We start from the raw sequence: 19,971 nt of genomic DNA, 5'->3' as shown, positions 1-19,971 counted from the left end.
AATATGGATGTTTTAATGGTTTGGGTATGATTTAAGAACTTTTGTGTATCAACTTATGTGAAAAATATGCTCTCTAACATCAGTTTCTAAAGCTGTCTTGTGGATCAAAATTCCCACAGCACATAAGATCAGTGAAATTGGGTTTATTTCAGTACAGCACACCTCTGTGTATCATAATCAATCAAAATATGGATGTCTTAATGGTTTGTGTATGATTTAAGAACTTTTGTGTATTAACTTATGTGAAAAATATGCTCTCTGAACATCAGCTTCTGAAGATGTCTTGTGGATCAAAATTTCCACAGCACATAAGATCAGTGAAATTGGGTTTATTTCAGTACAGCACACCTCTGTGTATCATAATCAATCAAAATATGGATGTTTTAATGGTTTGGGTATGATTTAAGAACTTTTGTGTATCGACTTATGTGAAAAATATGCTCTCTGAACATCAGCTTCTGAAGATGTCTTGTGGATCAAAATTCCCACAGCACATAAGATCAGTGAAATTGGGTTTATTTCAGTACAGCACACCTCTGTGTATCATAATCAATCAAAATATGGATGTTTTAATGGTTTGGGTATGATTTAAGAACTTTTGTGTATCGTCTTATGTGAAAAATATGCTCTCTGAACATCAGCTTCTGAAGATGTCTTATGGATCAAAATTCCCACAGCACATAAGATCAGTGAAATTGGGTTTATTTCAGTACAGCACACCTCTGTGTATCATAATCAATCAAAATATGGATGTTTTAATGGTTTGGGTATGATTAAAGAACTTTTGTGTATCGACTTATGTGAAAAATATGCTCTCTGAACATCAGTTTCTGCAGATGTCTTGTGGATCAAAATTCCCACAGCAGGTAAGATCAGTGAAATTGGATTTATTTCAGTACAGCACACCTCTGTGTATCAAAAACAGTCAAAATATGGATGTTTTAATGGTTTGGGTATGATTTAAGAACTTTTGTTTATCAACGTATGTCAAAAATATGCCCTCTAAACATCAGATTCTGAAGATGGTTCATCAACTTGTGTGCATGCAAAACTCTCTGAAAACTCAACCGAATAGCTGTACTGTCACGTAGGTCAAAACTGACCTGCAAATCATGTTTATTTATCACAGCACATGTAAATATGAGAAACAGGCACAAAATGGGTTTTATGAGGTTGTTGGTTCGATTCATCAACTTGTGTGCATGCAAAACTGTCTGACGATAGCCAGAGTGCAGTCTATATGAACATAACTGGTGTAACCCTAAGGTGCAATCAAGGCCTGCCTGTCTATGCAAATCATGAACTTAACACGTGTATGTTTACTAAGACATAGCCTACAGCATTCAGATGAACTTTTTCAGCTCTGGATCGAGCATAGTTGACGGCGCAATTCCAGACCGTACTTCCCGACCTGAAATGTTGTGGAAAGGGCTAAGTTTGGCTGGCACCCAGGCTAAATGAATGTAATAAAACAAACTGAAATGACAAATGAATTAAATGAATTTCTTTATTTTAATTGCATTGCAGTATAATGAAATTGTACAGACACTCAAGTAAGGTGCATATATACTGTATATGAAACATAAAAGCACAACTTCCCACTCTGATTTCATGTATTCATTGTTATTCTTCTTCATAATCTGCCGCTGCTGCTGGTGGCGTTTATAGTGATGTTGGTGCTGCTCCTGCTGCTGCTGCTGCTGCTGCTGCTTCTGTTGTTGGTGCTGGTGCTGCTCCTGCTGCTGCTGCCTCAACAAACATCTGATCATTGACATGTGCATTGTAGGACTGCACAAGCTGTCTCAGCTTTTCAGCTGAGAAGCCTTACGTCCTTGACCTTTTCCTATAAGAATGGCAAACAATGCATGAAAGTGTATCAAAATCACAAAGGAGTGAGGAACAAAGTTACACTCACCAGACAAAATATTACATACACTTACTGAACCTATGAATAATGAGTTATTTGTCCAACATGAATTCAATTGTCAAAATAAAATAAGCACAGGTGTGCATAGGTTAATAGCAGGACAGACTGACCAACATCTGTACTGGTAGGATAGGCTATGCAATCATTATTGTTTTTGATCATTCTCTTAAGAGAAGCCAAATCATGATGTAACAGTTGTGTGCATGCAGTTGTAACAGTAATAATTGATTATTCTATATTAACATACCGTCACTAACTGAAGTGAAGGGCAACTCCTCAGCCCACCAAGGCAGCCTGTCTTCCTCAGCATATTTGGGCCTTGATAAACCCTGAATTGGTGTTGAGGTAGAGAGGTGTTAAAGTGTAATCAGACACAGTAGTCTGCATCATTTCCATCTTTAAATAAGGAAAATGAAAACACAAAATGCCAGTCATACCATGCTTTTTTTTTTTTTACAAGGCGGCCAATTGCCATCTGGCAATGTGTGGCACTGATGTCGGGATCAATATAGGTAGGTATACCGGCGGTCTCACTCCACAAAGCATTTGTAAGATAGTACACAGTAGTGTCATTAAAAACAATTGTTCTATGTTTCTATGTTTCTATGTTTGAACTTCAAGAAAGGATCGACACAGAAACAAACAGAACGTTCATACATACCACTTGACATGCGTCTCTTTATCTAGAGGTTAACCAGCTCGGTCGTCCTCTCCTCTGTCCAAAAGGCCTCAAGATGGTTTGGACCTAAATAAACGGTAACAGAAAAAATGGCATTACCAATTCTGTTTGTGTCAATATAATTTCTATCATAACACAGGGCCATACTATAATCACTGTTGTTTCATTGAATGTCATCTTCGATAGATCTCATCGACGAAATGCTGTTGAATAAACACATTACACATACCTGTAAAACTGCAAGTGGCTGACCCATGCCACGACTGATGTTTACCCACACGGAAAATGCCAGGGGTGCTCCAGTCTCTCCTGCACGGCACCAATTCTTCATCTGAAAAAAAAAAAAAACATGAATTAGGACATGTCCTTCACGAAGACAGATCACATTAAGTGGCCTAAATCATAAATTTTTGGACAATAAGCTATATTCCACCCTTCTGTGTGCTTGATAACACCATCTGCCAGGGGAACGTGACCGTTTGCATTAACGGACACTTGACAGTGTTGGTAGTTTTTAGGGTGCAACATGAAGTCAGAAGGTGGGATACTGTTGCGCTCTTGATGAAATTATTTTTAGTCAGGTGCGTTAAACCAAAAGATATCAGGAAAAGGTAGTAAGGGTTCGCACTCAGTAAAAAATAGACAAAGTCTTTGCTGAAGAAACTCTTTTTTACTGGGTGAGCAGACGTTTCAGCCATTCGGCTATTCTCAATGCTCGTACTGAGTCAACCACAGACATGCAATTAACAAATAGGTTACCCAACGGGTTATCAGGCTAACAAGAGACAGGTGTAATGGGAGGGGCTTAGACCAGGCCCAAGTAGTAGATACAGGTACAGATATTCTTGTGTTTTCTTATACAAAGTTAATATTCTCTAAAATGGACAAGCAAATAGACAAGCAAATATACATATTTTACAGAAAACATGCAAAATTCACATCTTCATTCATCCCACTAGGAAAAAGACTATTTAATTCACAGATCCAAAAAGATTCCCTCTGTAGTAGTTTTTTGTCTAGGGTGCAACATGAAGACAGATCATATTAAGTAGCCTAAATCATATATTTTTGGAATGCTTGTGATGAGTACTTGCCATTTAAGGTACAATAAGCTATAATCCACCCTAAATCATATCTTTGTGGAACCTCGCTAATAAGTGAGTGAACTTACTTACGGGCTTGGAACTTCTTCCATATGAATCAGGGCAGCAGTCCTCAAATCACACTGCCTGCAAACAGAGGGAAACAAAACACACAGAACATGAAAAAACCATCACTGAAGCACTACTACAGCAACGATCACACAACAACAACAACGATCACACAACAACAAGGATCACACAACTACTTCTACATGCAAAAGAACTGACCTCATACGTGGTAGGCGCCTATGACAAACTGAGCAGCTGAACTCACAGTCAGTACATTTTGAGGTGTAACGCTGGGATACGTACACCTAGGTACCATAAGTCATATATTTTCTGAAAGCTCTTAAAGAATAGATGTCATTTAATGTATGCAAAGCCATATCTCACTCTTCTACATGCAAAAGAACTGACCTCATACGTGGTAGGCGCGAATAACAAACTGGCCAGCTGAACTCACAGTCAGTACATTTTGAGGTGTAACGCTGGGATACGTACACCTAGGTACCATAATTCATATATTTTCTGAAAGCTCTTAAAGAATAGATGTCATTTAATGTATGCAAAGCCATATCTCACTCTTCTATATGCAAAAGAACTGACCTCATACGTGGTAGGCGCCTATGACAAACTGGCCAGCTGAACTAGGGATGTTAACCGGTGACTGTTTGACCGATGGTTGACCGTATCCACGTTAGCCAACCAAAGTTGTCGCTAGTCGGTTAAACAAAAAAAAAAAGAAGCATCTTTAAATTAGGCTAAAGACAGTGGACTAAACGCTACTACAGCTAGCCATCTCATTCCAAGAAGATCTTTTTTTGCGTGAAGTTAACAAATTATCCCTCTCACTCAATTTTTCATAATGCCTGCTTGTAGGCTAGGCTACGTAATAAACCAATAAAAACATTTGGCACGAGGTCACAGCGGTGGCCGGTGCGTCTTTTGCAATCTGGAAGTGTGCCGTTTTATCCATTGGTTTTATCATGTTGCAGTCTAAGCAACTTTCTGCATAAGATGGGCTTAAATTTGGAAAGACATTACATCTACATTTCAGGAAGGGTCATCAATGGTAACAGATAAGGTAATGATCATCTTTCGTTATTGTTGTTAGCACTTCCTCAAACTAAGCTGCGTCTCTTCGGAGCTGTCATTTTCATAAGTGAGCCGTTTCAGCCATTTCAGCTTCAAATGAGCTTCTAACGCTAGACAAACGCCTTTATTTGCAACGCGATCACCTTGTACCCAAACCATTTTCGGAGCAAAGGAACCATTTGTCCTCCATTTACAAGCTCCTTGGTTTGCAGGACTCATTGGCGCTGTAGGATTTAAAAAAGTGACGTGAGTGAAAGGGCGGCGCCGGGGCTGTGTGTATGAGCGTAGGACAGAGAGATGAGAGTTGGGAAATTGCGTGGCTGTTATTTCAAATAGCATAATTTATTTTAAACGAATCGGTTAACCGGTTTCAACCGGCTAATGAGCCTCGGTGGTCGGTCAAGAACATTTTTAGTTTTCGCCATCCCTAAGCTGAACTCACAGTCAGTACATTTTGAGGTGTAACGCTGGGATACGTACACCTAGGTACCATTAGTCATATATTTTCTGAAAGCTCTTAAAGAATATGTCATTTAATGTATGCAAAGCCATATCTCACTCTTCTACATGCAAAAGAACTGACCTCATACGTGGTAGGCGCCTATGACAAACTGAGCAGCTGAACTCACAGTCAGCACATTTTGAGGTGTAACGCAGGGATACGTACACCTAGGTACCATAAGTCATATATTTTCTGAAAGCTCTTAAAGAATAGATGTCATTTAATGTACGCAAAGCCATATCTCACTCTTCTACATGCAAAAGAACTGAACTCATACGTGGTAGGCGCGTATAACAAACTGGCCAGCTGAACTCACAGTCAGTACATTTTGAGGTGTAACGCTGGGATACGCACACCTAGGTACCATAAGTCATATATTTTCTGAAAGCGCTTAAAGAATAGATGTCATTTAATGTATGCAAAGCCATATCTCACTCTTCTACATACAAAAGAACTGACCTCATACATGGTAGGCGCCTATGACAAACTGGCCAGCTGAACTCACAGTCAGTACATTTTGAGGTGTAACGCTGGGATACGTACACCTAGGTACCATAAGTCATATATTTTCTGAAAGCTCTTAAAGAATAGATGTCATTTAATGTATGCAAAGCCATATCTCACTCTTCTACATGCAAAAGAACTGACCTCATACGTGGTAGGCGCGTATAACAAACTGGCCAGCTGAACTCACAGTCAGTACATTTTGAGGTGTAACGCTGGGATACATACACCTGGGTACCATAAGTCATATATTTTCTGAAAGCTCTTAAAGAATAGATGTCATTTAATGTATGCAAAGCCATATCTCACTCTTCTACATGCAAAAGAACTGACCTCATACGTGGTAGGCGCGTATAACAAACTGGCCAGCTGAACTCACAGTCAGTACATTTTGAGGTGCAACACTGGGATACGTACACCTAGGTACCATAAGTCATATATTTTCTGAAAGCTCTTAAAGAATAGATGTCATTTAATGTATGCAAAGCCATATCTCACTCTTCTACATGAAAAAGAACTGACCTCATACGTGATAGGCGCGTATAACAAACTGGCCAGCTGAACTCACAGTCAGTACATTTTGAGGTGCAACGCTGGGATACGTACACCTAGGTACCATAAGTCATATATTTTCTGAAAGCTCTGAAAGAATAGATGTCATTTAATATATGCAAAGCCATATCTCACTCTTCTACATGCAAAAGAACTGACCTCATACGTGGTAGGCGCGTATAACAAACTGGCCAGCTGAACTCACAGTCAGTACATTTTGAGGTGCAACGCTGGGATACGTACACCTAGGTACCATAAGTCATACATTTTCTGAAAGCTCTTAAAGAATAGATGTCATTTAATGTATGCAAAGCCATATCTCAACCTTCTACATGCAAAAGAACTGAACTCATACGTGGTAGGCGCATATAACAAACTGGCCAGCTGAACTCACAGTCAGTACATTTTGAGGTGCAACGCTGGGATACGTACACCTAGGTACCATAGGTCATATATTTTCTGAAAGCTCTCAATGAGTAGATGTCATTTCATGTATGGAAAGCCATATCTCACTCTACTACATGCAAAAAACTGACCTCATACGTGGTAGGTGCATGTCTTAGGGCATTTTTTTGGTTATTTAATATATTTTTCCAGTAATTTTTTTTTTTTTAAAGTATTAGTTGTCAGACCATTAGCAGTTTCTGAAACATCAGTCTATGCACTAATAAGATATGTATTTTATTTGAGACAACAACCATATCTACAACCATATCTACCATAGCAAAACCACAGTAAAAGCAATGTAAAAGCAATGTAAAAGTCATGTAAAATACCTGCCGATTGTCCTCTGTATCCACCCGCTGCAGAAGACCATGATGTGGGTTAGCACATCCTAACCCGAGGATGCGCTCCATAACACAGCTGTTAATGGAAGCAAGGACTGAGGTGTCAGCATGTTTCAGCCTCTTCAGGAAAACACACCTGTGACAAAGATGGGAGACACACGAGAGGTTCACAATAGAACATGAATAATTTATTTACAATAATCAAATATAACAAAAACTTTATAGATCTACTAAGGATAAAGAATAACACAACGAATTCCAACAACTAATAGACTTAGGCCGGCATCAGGGGAGAGAGCGAACAACTGCAGCTCCATGGATTTAAAAGGTTGGCCTACACCGGGCCCTTGGTGCAGGCCAATCAGCAGGGGGAGGGGGAGGGCAAAAGGACAAAAGGGGCAGTCGTAGCCTACTGGTTAGGGCTTCAAGCTTGTACAGTTGGTTTCTATATTTAGCAGAGCAGCAACAACCATATCTACCATAGCAAAACCACAGTAAAAGCAATGTAAAAGGGACTGGTGTGTGTTGCCGGTTCGATCCCCGACCAGTCCCTTGCCCTTGAGCAAGGCACCTAACCCCTCACTGCTCCCCGAGCGTGGCTGGTTGGGCAGGCAGCTCACTGCTCTGGGTTAGTGTGTGATTCACCTCACTGTGTGTTCACTGTGTGCTGTGTGTGTTCACTAATTCGGTTAAATTGGGTTAAATGCAGAGACTGAATTTACCTCACGGGAAATGGACCAAGGACCTGTGAAAACATGATGAAATGAAAAGAAAAAACTAAATAAATATAGAAAACATTGCAGAGCCATCCCTATACAACACATCAGGCCACTTTTCTTTCCTTTTTCATTTTATCACAACTATTCATTGACATATTGTATAGGTGAGACAAGGATAAACTGTTGTGGGTTGGGGAGGTCTTGATGATCTATGATGCAGTGAAGTGGGGGAGTTAGGTTAAGGTGGGGTAAGGAGGGCAGTCAGGTGTGTGTGTGTGTGTGTGTGTGTGTGTGTGTGTGTGTGTGTGTGTGTGTGTGTGTGTAAGATGTCGAGTGTTGTGCACGAAGAGATGTGGGATATGTAAAGTGCTGCAGTCGGGATAGATAAAAAGACGAATGACTTACCCCACTGTGGCTCTCGCTCCATCATGCGTTTCCGCTTTCTTGTGTTTGCGTGTGTCACATGACAGCTCATCGCATTTTCCCGGTCACACTGCTGCCAGCTGTTGTCTTTGCACGTAGGCTAGTAGTAGACGTGATGTCCTTGATTTCTTCCACTTGCAACAGTTGGAATTAGCGGCTGAGAGAGGGCATGATTTTAATTGATCATGCAAAAATACATGCTTTTGCACCAATTTACCAGGGCTGCCGCTGACCACAACATCACCCTAACGAGTGCATTCTGTAAGGCTAGCATAATGATAATTGAGCTCATGTTCAAAAGACTAACTCAACAAGCTACGGCAAATGAGCAGGGACGAATAAATAACCAAGTAATTAGAAAAGCATGAAAGTAAACAAACAACAAAATACATATTTTCGCGTCTACTTACAACAGGCAGAGAGAGGTTTATTTTATCAACATGGGCAGTAGGCCTACCAGCAAGCAGCAAGCTGACAGTGTCGCAAAGTAATGACATCAGGAAACGTCAACGTGTTGAAATGTCTAAGATTAATTAACTTGACATTCGCCACGAAGGAATATTTAATTATGAAGGCTATTTAAAATCGTTATCTTGATCGCCCTCTAAATACACAAATGCTGGCTTTATTAGTGGCACTCAATTTTTAAAAGAAACTAAAACATGGGTCAAAACTTAAAAAAAACGCTGATTTCTAAAAATGTATTACAAACGTAAACCTTCGGCATCATCACCAACAGATTAGCCAATTATCACGTTTAAAGAATTGCTATCAAACAGAAATTTAATTAATTCGTCTATATTAGGCTACATCACTAGTTATTTATTTTTAACGAAACTTATTTCTGAATTAAAAAATGAGTTTGACAGGTGGCCGTGCGGCCAGCATGCGGCCGTGTTGCTCTCGCTCTAGCTGATATATAAGCTACTGCGCATGTGTGACCCACTGGATTTGCGTATGAATTCATACGCATTTTCGGTCTCGAGTTGCGTACGATTTCATACGCATTGGTTGTGAGATCGGGTTGTTGTACCACATAACCTCCATCTATGTACTCTCCTCAGTTTGGATTCTACTGCAGAAAGTAATACTGTAATTTTCTTTGTTTTCATGTTGATGCTGTTCCATCTTTGGTAATCATGAACCCATGTCTGATATTTTCAGGTATCCTGAGAGCTATTTTGTGCAAATGGGAGAGCCAAGAGTTGTTGCTTTCTGCAGCTTTCAGGTGTTCTTCCCCTGTCCTGTCTGACTTGATGGTAAGTCACACCACATTTTTTTCACTTTCAGAGTTTTCTTTTGTGAATGTGTACAGTGTTCTGTGGTTTTAGAGGGGTTAAGTCATTATTATGCATGTTCTTCATCAAATAAAAGCTGACTATTGGCTTAGATGTTAGACCAGCTCTGGTTTATTAATGTGGACTTGTGAGGAATATTGTTTTGTTGAGATGTCAGGGCTCCTTTTGAAGTCCCTGCCACAGAGACGGCTCTGTTTTTGCAATCTCCTGGGCTACAGACAGATTACACACCACCACACAGCCCGCCGCCAGCCAGTGCTATTCAGAGGCCTGCTGTTAACGAGACAATTGACACCTGCTCCATCATAGTGAGATGGTGTGTGTGTGTGTGTGTGTGTGTGTGTGTGTGGTGGGGGTTTTCATCCTCATCTGTATCACCGCTCAATGGAGGTGTGTGTACCTCCATCCATTCTGACCCGTCATCGTTCCAATAGTGTGGTCACCACTTCTATACAACGTTGTGTGACATTTCACTGAGAAACGATAACCTGTCAAGCAAATGCTACTTTAATTAGCTGCCAGTCAAAGACGGATCAGACGATACTTTAGTTATCTGAGGATCTGAGACATCCATTATCTTTTGTCATTAGTAAATGTCATTATAGCTGGAATGGGCTGGGTGTTAGATATCACATGCACTTGTTGATCTCATATCAGTCATTGGTTACAAGATGATCAGTCAAAGCTCATTTGAAAATAAATTACCATGAACCTTGCCGGGGGGCCCATTTCTGATATTGATGATCCAAAATGAAAATAAAAGTTGTTTCCATTAAACATACATAATATACAGTAAAAGAGTTTTCATTCAGCTTGATATTTACCAACTCAACACTATAAAAGAATTCATTAACAGTCATTAACAGTGTCATTCTAACAGAACAGACATTCTATCCCAAATGGACTAAATGTTCATTACTATTGCATCGTCATTATGTTTCAGGGCTAATTTAGCTTTATTACAGTAGCCAGCCCAGAGCTCATACATATATCTCCCTCTTTATTCTTGTTTCTTGTATGCCTTAAAAATAGAAATCCAATATGATGTGAAAAATGAAATGTTTGCAGGTGGCTCAAAAAACACATTCCTTGGTCTGAAGGTATCTTGTTCATATGTGATATATTGATTCAGCACAATTGATGCCATACTGCCATAATAACAAATTCATTCTAAATTAAGTGTTCTAGGTACAAGCTTGCTTTAGAGGGAGGACTATAATTATTGAAAATTGGTTGTTCAGCACAGGCTAGTATTAGCAGCTCGAAATTAGTTAGGGGATTGCAATGATATCCAGCAGTCACTCAGATCAATTGCCCGATTATGCGAAAGGACAGTGAAACCAAACGTTTTGGAATGATGGTTAAACACTAAACTCAGGCAGGGTTCACCCAGCCTAAACTACTGCTAGACTGCTAGTGGTTTTGCTGAGAAGAAACAGCTGATGTGTTCTCTGTATAATGCTTTTGACTTGTGGAAGGTTTCATTTACTATACTTATACTGTATAGTATGGAGATTCATCTCACTGAAAGGGCACAGGCTTTCTCTGCAGAATACTCAAATGGTTAGCCCTGTCTCTTTTTGTTGTTATTTTTTGGCATTGAATGTCACAGAAGAATATCATTGGGTAAAGACGCCTAAAACTGACAAATTGTTGAAATGACGTACTTATATTCAGGGTCATGTAGAACTATCACGAACAAATACCATAAAAAACCCTGTCTCTTCTCAAACTGTGAATGAGATAATACGATGACTCCTTAAATCAAGGTCAAGTAGAAAAGCAGTCAGGCTATGGCTCTCTTTTAGACAATGCAATACAGTTAGATGGAACGAAGACCAAGAAAGTTTGACTCCTTAAACTATATCCAACCCCCGTCCAAGGTTGTGTACACTCCTCCCCTGTTACATCCCTTTTATAAAGGCAATATTTTCTGTGGGCTTGGCTTTTATTGCCGTCTCTCTAAGCTGTGAGTGTTTTATTGTTGATTGCAAGGTCCTGGGACTTTTACTCTCTCGTTTTTTTTGCCGCGGCTGTTTTATTGTTGGCGCGTCTTTAATTACCTGGTTGCCTATTTGCCTCATGCCATATTCCCCCAGCCTCCGGCTCTGTAGACTCAGAAAAAGGTATCCTCTTGAGACCAAGTGCATGGAAAGGAACGGTGCCTCGAATTGCTGGTTCAATTAAGACCCCCACTCCCACTCACCCACCTACCCACCCACCCACACACACGCGCACACACACACACTTCCCGTTTTATGAAGAATGCATGAGAATTCATAATTTTCAATCATCAGCCCTTTCCCCTTCTCCTTCTAATATGGCTCGCTTGGGTCTATAATTACAGTCCTGAAATAATGAGGGAAGGGAAAACATATAGTTTACAAAGGGGTGTGTATGAAAAATTATGCCACATTGTCAGCATGTCATCCATTTTTAATCAGCGTTTTCTGGGTGGATTAACTTCCAGGAATTTCATTGCTTTTGCAAATCTTTTCTGCAGCATCATCTCCAATTAACGAAAGCTTTTATCTGGGGAGAAATTGCACACAATCAAATGCTGGTCAGGATGGCGTAGCATTACTGAAAAGCATACCGTATGTGTCTGCATGTGAACTAGTAAGAGCCAAATGTTTCTCCATTGAATATACATGTATGTATGGCTAAAGTATGGGGTGTTCAGGATGTGGCTTAATACACTTCAATTGTTAGCCGTCCCCAGTTGATGTACAGAATCAGGGATCAATGAATACAATGTCCATGGTGGGTTTAGTATTTCACCACTGGGCAGTGCAGTATTCATTAAGGTGAATTGATGCATGTGCATGCATATCTTAATGTTGAATATGAATGTGAAAATGTCTGAACATGTGGAACTTTTCTTGAGTGAGTACAGGCCTAAATGTGCAGCATCAATTGGTCTACATACAATAGGGAGACAACCTGGAGAGGAGGCTCAGAGGAGCTTTGGAGGAGGAAAGAAAACCTCCAACAGTTGCACTGCGGAATCAGAGTGATTCTGTAAAGTACAGAATACAGCAATGAATGATCTAGATCAGTGTCTAGATATGCGTTTAGTAGCTTAATGTTTAGTTTCATTACCAGCAGTTCATTGAGAAACAGATTTGTTTATAAGTAAGATATGATGTTGAAAAGGTAAAATAATAGAATCATTTTTCATTATTAATTATCATAGGTCACAACATCACATTGGATCATTTCTTCACTTGTGTCCCTCTGGCTGAAAAGCTTCATGACAAAAAGCTGACCATTGTGGGGTCTCTTCAGTAGAACAAGTCACACATTCTGCCTGTGAATTTGGATTCAATGTTGAGCTAGTCCCAGAGAAGAAAAAAAGCAGGCTGCTATCCTAACTTTCAAAGTGTCCAGTGGTTACACAGTATCAGTGTTTGCATATTTAACATGTTCCATACACTCCTTGCAACGCTCCATTTCAGTCGTTGCCTTAATGTTACTGAAAGAGATACGCATGTCAGTTACGTATCCATCTGCCTGCAGCCTTCCTCCAAAACACCAAAGCTACTGTCAGATGATGTTCCAAAGACACAAGTTGCCAATTGTGTATCAACATCACTCAAGAACAGTTTATGTGATGTGTAAATCACTAAATTTCTTCCCTATAAAATTGACAACAGCTAGTTCTGGCGTATTCAACTAGCGTGCTTGCTTGGAAGACTCGGTGCCTGTGGAGTGTGCATCCACTTCCTTATTCTAATTTTGGGTTGCCAGGTTTTATGAAGGTTGACATTGAAAGTAAGTGATTATGTTTGTGTAGGGTGTATTTCATGCGCAATCTGGCAACCTGGGAAATTTCAGACTAACGGAAAAAATGAATGGGTCCATGATTTGAAAATAAAGTTTGATGGTCATACAAATTAAGGGAGTTTTCCGGGAGAAATAACGAGGCGGAAGGGTGCGGGGAGATGACTGAAATACGAGAGACACCCGGAAAAAACGGGAGTGTTGGCTGGTATGATCCAGAGCCAGTCTTTGTATTGTTGAGTTCAGACATAATTATCATCTAAACATCTTAGTCTGCTCTACACAGCAGCCCTTTACCCATGACATTCTCCTGCATCTCTTTGACTAGGCCCGTCTGGCTTACTCTAGTGGTAGCTGCTGCTGCCATTCCACTTCGTGTCCACTAGGAGGCGTCGTTCCAACTTATAGCCTTCAGGCTCCAGACGTGTCTCTGCGGACAGGTGTTCAACCAATCAACGTCAGGCACAGGACTCTGGCTGTGAGGATCGTTGGTGTCGTATCTATAGGTGCTTCTCAACATGCCTCCTCGATCTTCGATGCTCGATCCTCGAGGGGCGTTCCCACTGATCTATAACTAACACTGGATAGACTATCCCATTGTTTTCGCCCCATCATTCTTTATGTAGATCAGTGAGGATCGAGGCCCGTATAAAACATATAAAAGCCCAAATGAGAGGCACCCTATAACTAGAGACGGCGGAGGAGGACATGACCTTAGAGCAAGGGTCTCTTTGTGGCAAGTCAGGACATGGATTTTGAAGCCTTTACTGGTGAAGGAAAATGTTCATTAATCTGATAACACAGTATTTGGTAAACTTGGTACTAAAAATTCCTATCAATGGAAGTCCACAGCCACTAACAGAGAAGGAGTAAAGGAATTGATAGGAGCTTATTCAGCTGCATGGTTTGGGCGGAGACCAGCTACTGTATATGGATACATGCTACTACTGATAGCATAAAACATTAGACGGCCATTTTATTTGGTCAACGTAGCTCTGGGAGGGAAAAAAGACCCCTGCCTTAGAGCAACCCAAAGGCTAAATCCCAATCTCTTCCCTAAGGTCTATGCCCTGAAGCCTCACACACTGCCTTAGAGCAACCCAATGGCTCCAAACTCATTTTGATGCCACACTGGCTTACAATATAGAGAATGGAGTCTCTGATTGCGGAGGCACCCCAGAAGAGTTCCAGATCTGTGTGTTTGGCACGGTATGGTACAGTGCCAGATCTGTGTGGAGTTTTTTGTTTGTTTGTTTGTTTGTTTTTGTGAATCAGAAAAGACATCAAGAGGGCCGTAAGGTACAATGCTCTGAATTCGAAAAAGCTGTGCTTTATTTAGAATGGAGAACTGAGCCTTAAAAGTGGAATTCCGATGATTTTTTACATAGATCTCCATTCTCACTGAGTACTGATGGAACGGAAAAAAAACCCCATCAGTTTTGCCTTGCTTCAGTTGCTGCAGCCAACGGCTAAAGCAGCCAGGCAGCTACAGCACTAGACTCTGGAGGCCTGTTTATGAGACCCCATGTTCATGCCCCCAGTCAATTATATCACTGCAAAGTACATACTGTAATCAAGCTTCGGCTTTAAACCTGAGATGATCAAGCACTCTAAGACTGATATCAAGCACTGTGCCTTTAAGACTGATACAATCAAGTGATTCAATCAATCAAACATTTAGCGATTATAAAATAATACAATACGTGATAAGATGTCAACAAAGCAGGAAGATAATGAAGAGCAGTAGTTCTACTCAAACTACTTGTGCACGCAGGCTATGGAAGAATGGTCAAATCTAAGAGTAAGACATTCGAAAAACCAATGAAGGTTGCTTTTAATGTAGTACAAAGACACAAAACCGGTGCTCTGAATAGCGATTGTTGTCTTTGAAAGTTTCTCTTATTGATGCATTTAACCACATTTTGAATTAACACCTGCTTTTACAAGGCGAATGTATTTCTCTGCAAAATAGATGCGCTCTTTCAGTTTTCATACATACAGGGGTTAAAGTGTAAACAAAATTAGTGATTTAGGAATCTCCTGTTTTTGTTTTAGTCTAAATGTTGACAGGTGTGGTGGTGTGACCTACACATGTTTGTCATTCATCATGGATCTGTGCAAAGAACTCCTCATGCTTCACATGAGGAAGTGCCTGGAGAACACGCATGGTTTCCACAATCCTACTGTTGAGGCAATGTGGCATAGAAAAGTCAAACACAGACACCCTCCACTCCACCCACAGGAGTCAGACAGGAGGGTAACTGAAAAGGAAGAGATATACTGTAAGATCTGCCCAGCTGGCCGAGACAGAAACGTTTACAGCTGGTGTTCCAGGCCTTTGTGCAAAGAATGTACTGTAGATGCAGTTGTCGTACTGTATGTGAGGCATGCACTTATATGACAGTATCTGTGTTATGATCATCAGCTGTCATTTTGTTCGTCAGTCACTATCATTGACTGTACTCCACAGTTTACTACAATCACTACAGATACACAGAAGGTCAAGATCAGTGTTATTAGCTATCAGTGTTACACATATTTTATGTGTGTTAAAGTGATAAATAAACATATGTCAAGTATTAAAACAAAAATATGTTACGGTAAATGATTAGAGCGTGTCTATACTTGTGTATGTACTGTAGATATTACCATACACATAGGCCATGACTGGGACCCTAATTTAACATGTGTGTTCTCAATACAACAATACAAACCTCCACCTAATAATGACAAATAATTATGTATTGTTCTGGAAGTAAAATGGACATGCACAATGGACCGCAGCTAATTATAGGGAAACAAAGGGTGGCCCATACTCATCTGGCTTTGTATCTACCCTTGCTGAAGGTAACACGTGTAGCAGTTATCTGGGCATGTACTCTGCAGGCCCTGTGGGAAAGCTCTGGTGAATATCAACCCCAGCTATCAGGATCCTCTCACTGAACCAATGGCTTTGTGTGCAGGGGGGAAAGAAAAGGAAGTCAAAGGAAGATGCGATAAATTAAACACCAATGTTGGAGTCATCAAATAAATCACCTTGTTGTAGTTGCCGACTCAATGCCGAGGTACTGCCAACAGATTCATCTTGCGAGGTTGCATTCAGGTTTGAGGTCTGGTGGTGCCCATCCTCTGAGTACAATAAAGATGCCATTTTGTTTTGACGAAGCAGACAGAAAAAAAAAAACTCCATCGCACTGCTGCTCCTATAGAGAATGCAGTGAACAATTATTAAATTCCTTCTGTTCAATTTGACTTTTAGCCTAATTTAGACTGCCTATGCAGCTAGGGAAATGGGGGATACAATTTGTTTCCAGTGACTGTCTCAGCCATTGTAATGCAATTCATCGTGTCTGTGTTCTGGAGCTGTGAAGATAGATTAGGTCCCTGTGGTTTGACGATCCTTATTAGATTCTGCGTTCTTAAACGATGTAACTGTATCATAAAGGATAATTATTTCTGAGATGTGGAAGTGTGGATTTGCGTTGAGGGAATTGAACAAGACTTACAAACATTAGTATGAGTCAAGTCCCTTTAAGAATTCTCTGTGTCAGCAGACAGTGCCATTTTCACTCTGTGTATGAAATAATTTGATTATAAAAGAGACCAGAGTTTCCTCAAAATGAAGTAGAAAAACATTTCTTAACTTAACTTGACATTTTGTATTCCTATCTGATATGCAATGAAACAATGTATATTTTGAAGATCAGTAAAACGATGTGTTGTTATGTAATTTATTCATAACAGCTTAAACAGATTGTTGCTGCACATTGTTGTTTTGTATGTTTTTGTGTTTTTACATATATTTAACTCATTTGAAATGCTAAACTGCTCCCATTTAAATGATTTCCTGCAATTCCCCAAATATGCCTTTTACTGTAATGTCATGGTAAAGTCATTTTAGATGCTTTTAGTGTTTTTGAGTGATCGGGGTTAATAGGTAAGGCCAACGCACGATTTGCCCAGACTGGCTGAAACAGCTCTGGAAATGTAAATGTCACAGCAATCTGCATCTGCATTATTTCCTCAACACTAAGCACACTGCATGCTCTCACCTCTTATGTCACAGCGGCAGCAACATTGTCTGATTCCAGTTTGATGTGTCTGACAGAGCGCTTCAGGCTATTGACCCTAACATACACATGCTATGCATACCTAAATGCTCATTAGCATGCTCTCTCACTGTATGGCAGCGCATTAAAATCCTTAATGACCTTCAACGCATGCTTGTTCATATTTACTAGGCCTGGGACTATAATTCAATTAGTGGAGCGCATTCCTGGAAAACGTGGCCATTGTGTTTACATGGAAAAGCTACTGTATGCAGAGATATATCATGCGGGTAGATTGAGTCGCTGGTGAGGCACTCAGATTGCCACAGCAAAGGTCATGATTCTCTTCACAGCAGCCCTGGCCATACTGTCTGATCTAGTCACTACAGCATCACTCTCTTCTCTCTCTCCCTCTCTCTCTCTCTCTCTCTCTCTCTCTCTCTCTCTCTCTCTCTCTCTCTCCTCTCTCTCTCTCTCTCTGGAAGGTCCAGTGTGGTGTTTGGAAAAGTCTGCAGCAGTGGATCTGAAATACGATAACACAACTGTTCAACGCTTCAAGCAGACTGTCAATATTTTTGCCTCCACGTTCCAGAGCCAATAACAAATGTCTGTTTTTGATCTCACACCCCGTGGTCTTTGGTGCAAAGTGAACATGTGCCGTATGACACATTTGTCATCTTTGTAATATAGGCCTTGTAGCGTCATGCAGTGAAGCATTTCAAGCATGAGGTTTAGTCTCACATCATACTGTGTCATAACTAAAGCCGTGCGATGGCATTAACATGACACCAGCGTCAGCACTGGAGTGCGCCTGTCATCTGTCTCCACAACATGCTCTCTTGTCATCAATCTTCACGACACATTCTCCCCCACCCCCCCCCCCCCGCCCCCGACCCCAGGAAAACAGGAAGCCCACCAACATTAAACAGTTGCGCCCGGTCTTGCTGTAAATGACAAAGCGGCGCCCACCGCCAAGGTCTTCTCTACCTCTTTGCTTCTCGGCCAGTCGCGGATGATAAATGGAGGAACGCGGCTCCGGCCGCATCAGTGATAAACTAACTAGCGCCGGCGGGGTGAGAATCCGCTTCCTGCTCCACAAGGACAAGGTCTCAGACCGCTGCCGTGCCGTGCGTGCCGTGGCTGGCTGGCTGGCTGGCTGACTGGCTGGCAAGTGCAAGAACCTGTTTGCTATTCAGTGTGCATCACAACATACACTCGGAGACGACTGCTACAGAACCAAAAGGCAGAGCAGTCAGGGGAGTTTTGTATAAGATGTAGTTTGAGATAATCACCATGAGGGAAAAAAACTACAGTATAATTCCAAAACCTGCCCTAACATAGTGAATCACATACTGTATCACAATCGTTGTAGTGCTAAACAGTGTGCACACATGAGAAGTCAACACTTATCTGGTCGTTTTCAAGGATTTATGATATAGGCTTTACGCGTGCATTAGCTAAAGCATTATGAGCAAGTCCTTTTACGTTTTAACCTGTTGAGGGGTACGGTCACAAATATGTGATTAGAATGTTCGGTGAACTGAGAGTTCCGCATTATGATGAGACAATTACCCTCCGAGATTTTCCCCACAGACTGTATACAGAACACTGAAACTATAGATCGTTTGCATTGAATTCTAGAAGGAACTTGGAAAATAATTCACTCCTCACTCACTGTCCATCTCACACAGCATGGGATAATGTTCGAGTGGGCCACTGACTCCACACAACAAACTGTGCTCTCCCAGAGCCATTGGCCACTCCGTGATGGATAAAAATCAGTTGTGTGGCGAGTTAATTAAGCATTATCGCACGAGTGGGAGTGGTGTTGTTGGCCAATATCGCCACGGCTGTGGTTCGCCGCAGGCACGAAGCCGAAGGCTGAGTGCCGTAGGTAACTACAGCCGTGGCGATATTGGCCAACAACACCACGACCACGAGTGCGATAATGCTTTTATACAACAGTTCCATTGCCAACAAAAAAAAGATACCCGAGTGCATTTTTAGGAAGGATAATTATTATTTGGCATCGTTTTATTTAGCCCAGTTCCTCCGCTATGCGAAGTAGGCCTAGCTCAGAACTCTTGTGGTTGCTATGCAACTGCTAAGTCAAAGAACATGGAATGCCGTCTCTGGTTAAATCAAAGCGAAGAATCAACGTCGCGGAGTGATTATTAGCTGTGAAGAGTCACCAGTGGTGATATCGGTTAATATCACCACTGATAGAACGCGTCTCGTCCAATCAGATATTGCTAAATCGTTCGACCGGACCTAACTGTTGTATAACTGATATTAATCACTGGCCGGGGTCTGCAACCTGCAATCAAGAGAAACGCTGACTCCTGTGCAGACGGCGGCACGGCGCAGCGCGGCGGTGGCAGGTAGCAGTGGCGAGGGAGGCTGGGGTCATGTCATATTGATCCCCGAGGCGACCGAGCGTCGAGCGAGCGCCATATTGGGTGGAATGATAGACAGCTGTTATCTGAATGTAATAATGACATCTGATACAA

At 41.1% G+C, this 19,971-nt stretch overlaps 1 long non-coding RNA gene across 3 annotated transcripts; it reads right to left on the bottom strand.

Annotated features, from left to right (window-relative positions):
* Positions 1-1,511: 1,511 nt before the first annotated feature.
* LOC134098035 (uncharacterized) lies at positions 1,512-8,819 on the bottom strand. Of its 3 annotated transcripts, none has more exons than XR_009940988.1 (9): positions 8,742-8,819; positions 8,314-8,488; positions 7,912-7,934; positions 7,178-7,325; positions 3,782-3,835; positions 2,836-2,937; positions 2,589-2,672; positions 2,175-2,256; positions 1,512-1,843 (listed from the first exon to the last, which is right to left on the bottom strand). It is a non-coding gene; the product is annotated as an uncharacterized LOC134098035 (long non-coding RNA). The 3 variants fall into 3 exon arrangements; XR_009940989.1 differs by lacking the exon at positions 8,742-8,819 and adding an exon at positions 2,365-2,460 and having other exon boundaries at positions 8,314-8,717; XR_009940990.1 differs by lacking the exon at positions 8,742-8,819 and having other exon boundaries at positions 3,778-3,835; positions 8,314-8,717.
* Positions 8,820-19,971: the final 11,152 nt, after the last annotated feature.

Source organism: Sardina pilchardus, chromosome 12 (assembly GCF_963854185.1).
Source record: "Sardina pilchardus chromosome 12, fSarPil1.1, whole genome shotgun sequence".
Classification (NCBI taxonomy): domain Eukaryota; kingdom Metazoa; phylum Chordata; class Actinopteri; order Clupeiformes; family Clupeidae; genus Sardina; species Sardina pilchardus.
The sequence above is the reverse complement of the archived record's forward strand: the minus strand, read 5'-3'. Positions and strand labels throughout refer to the sequence as shown.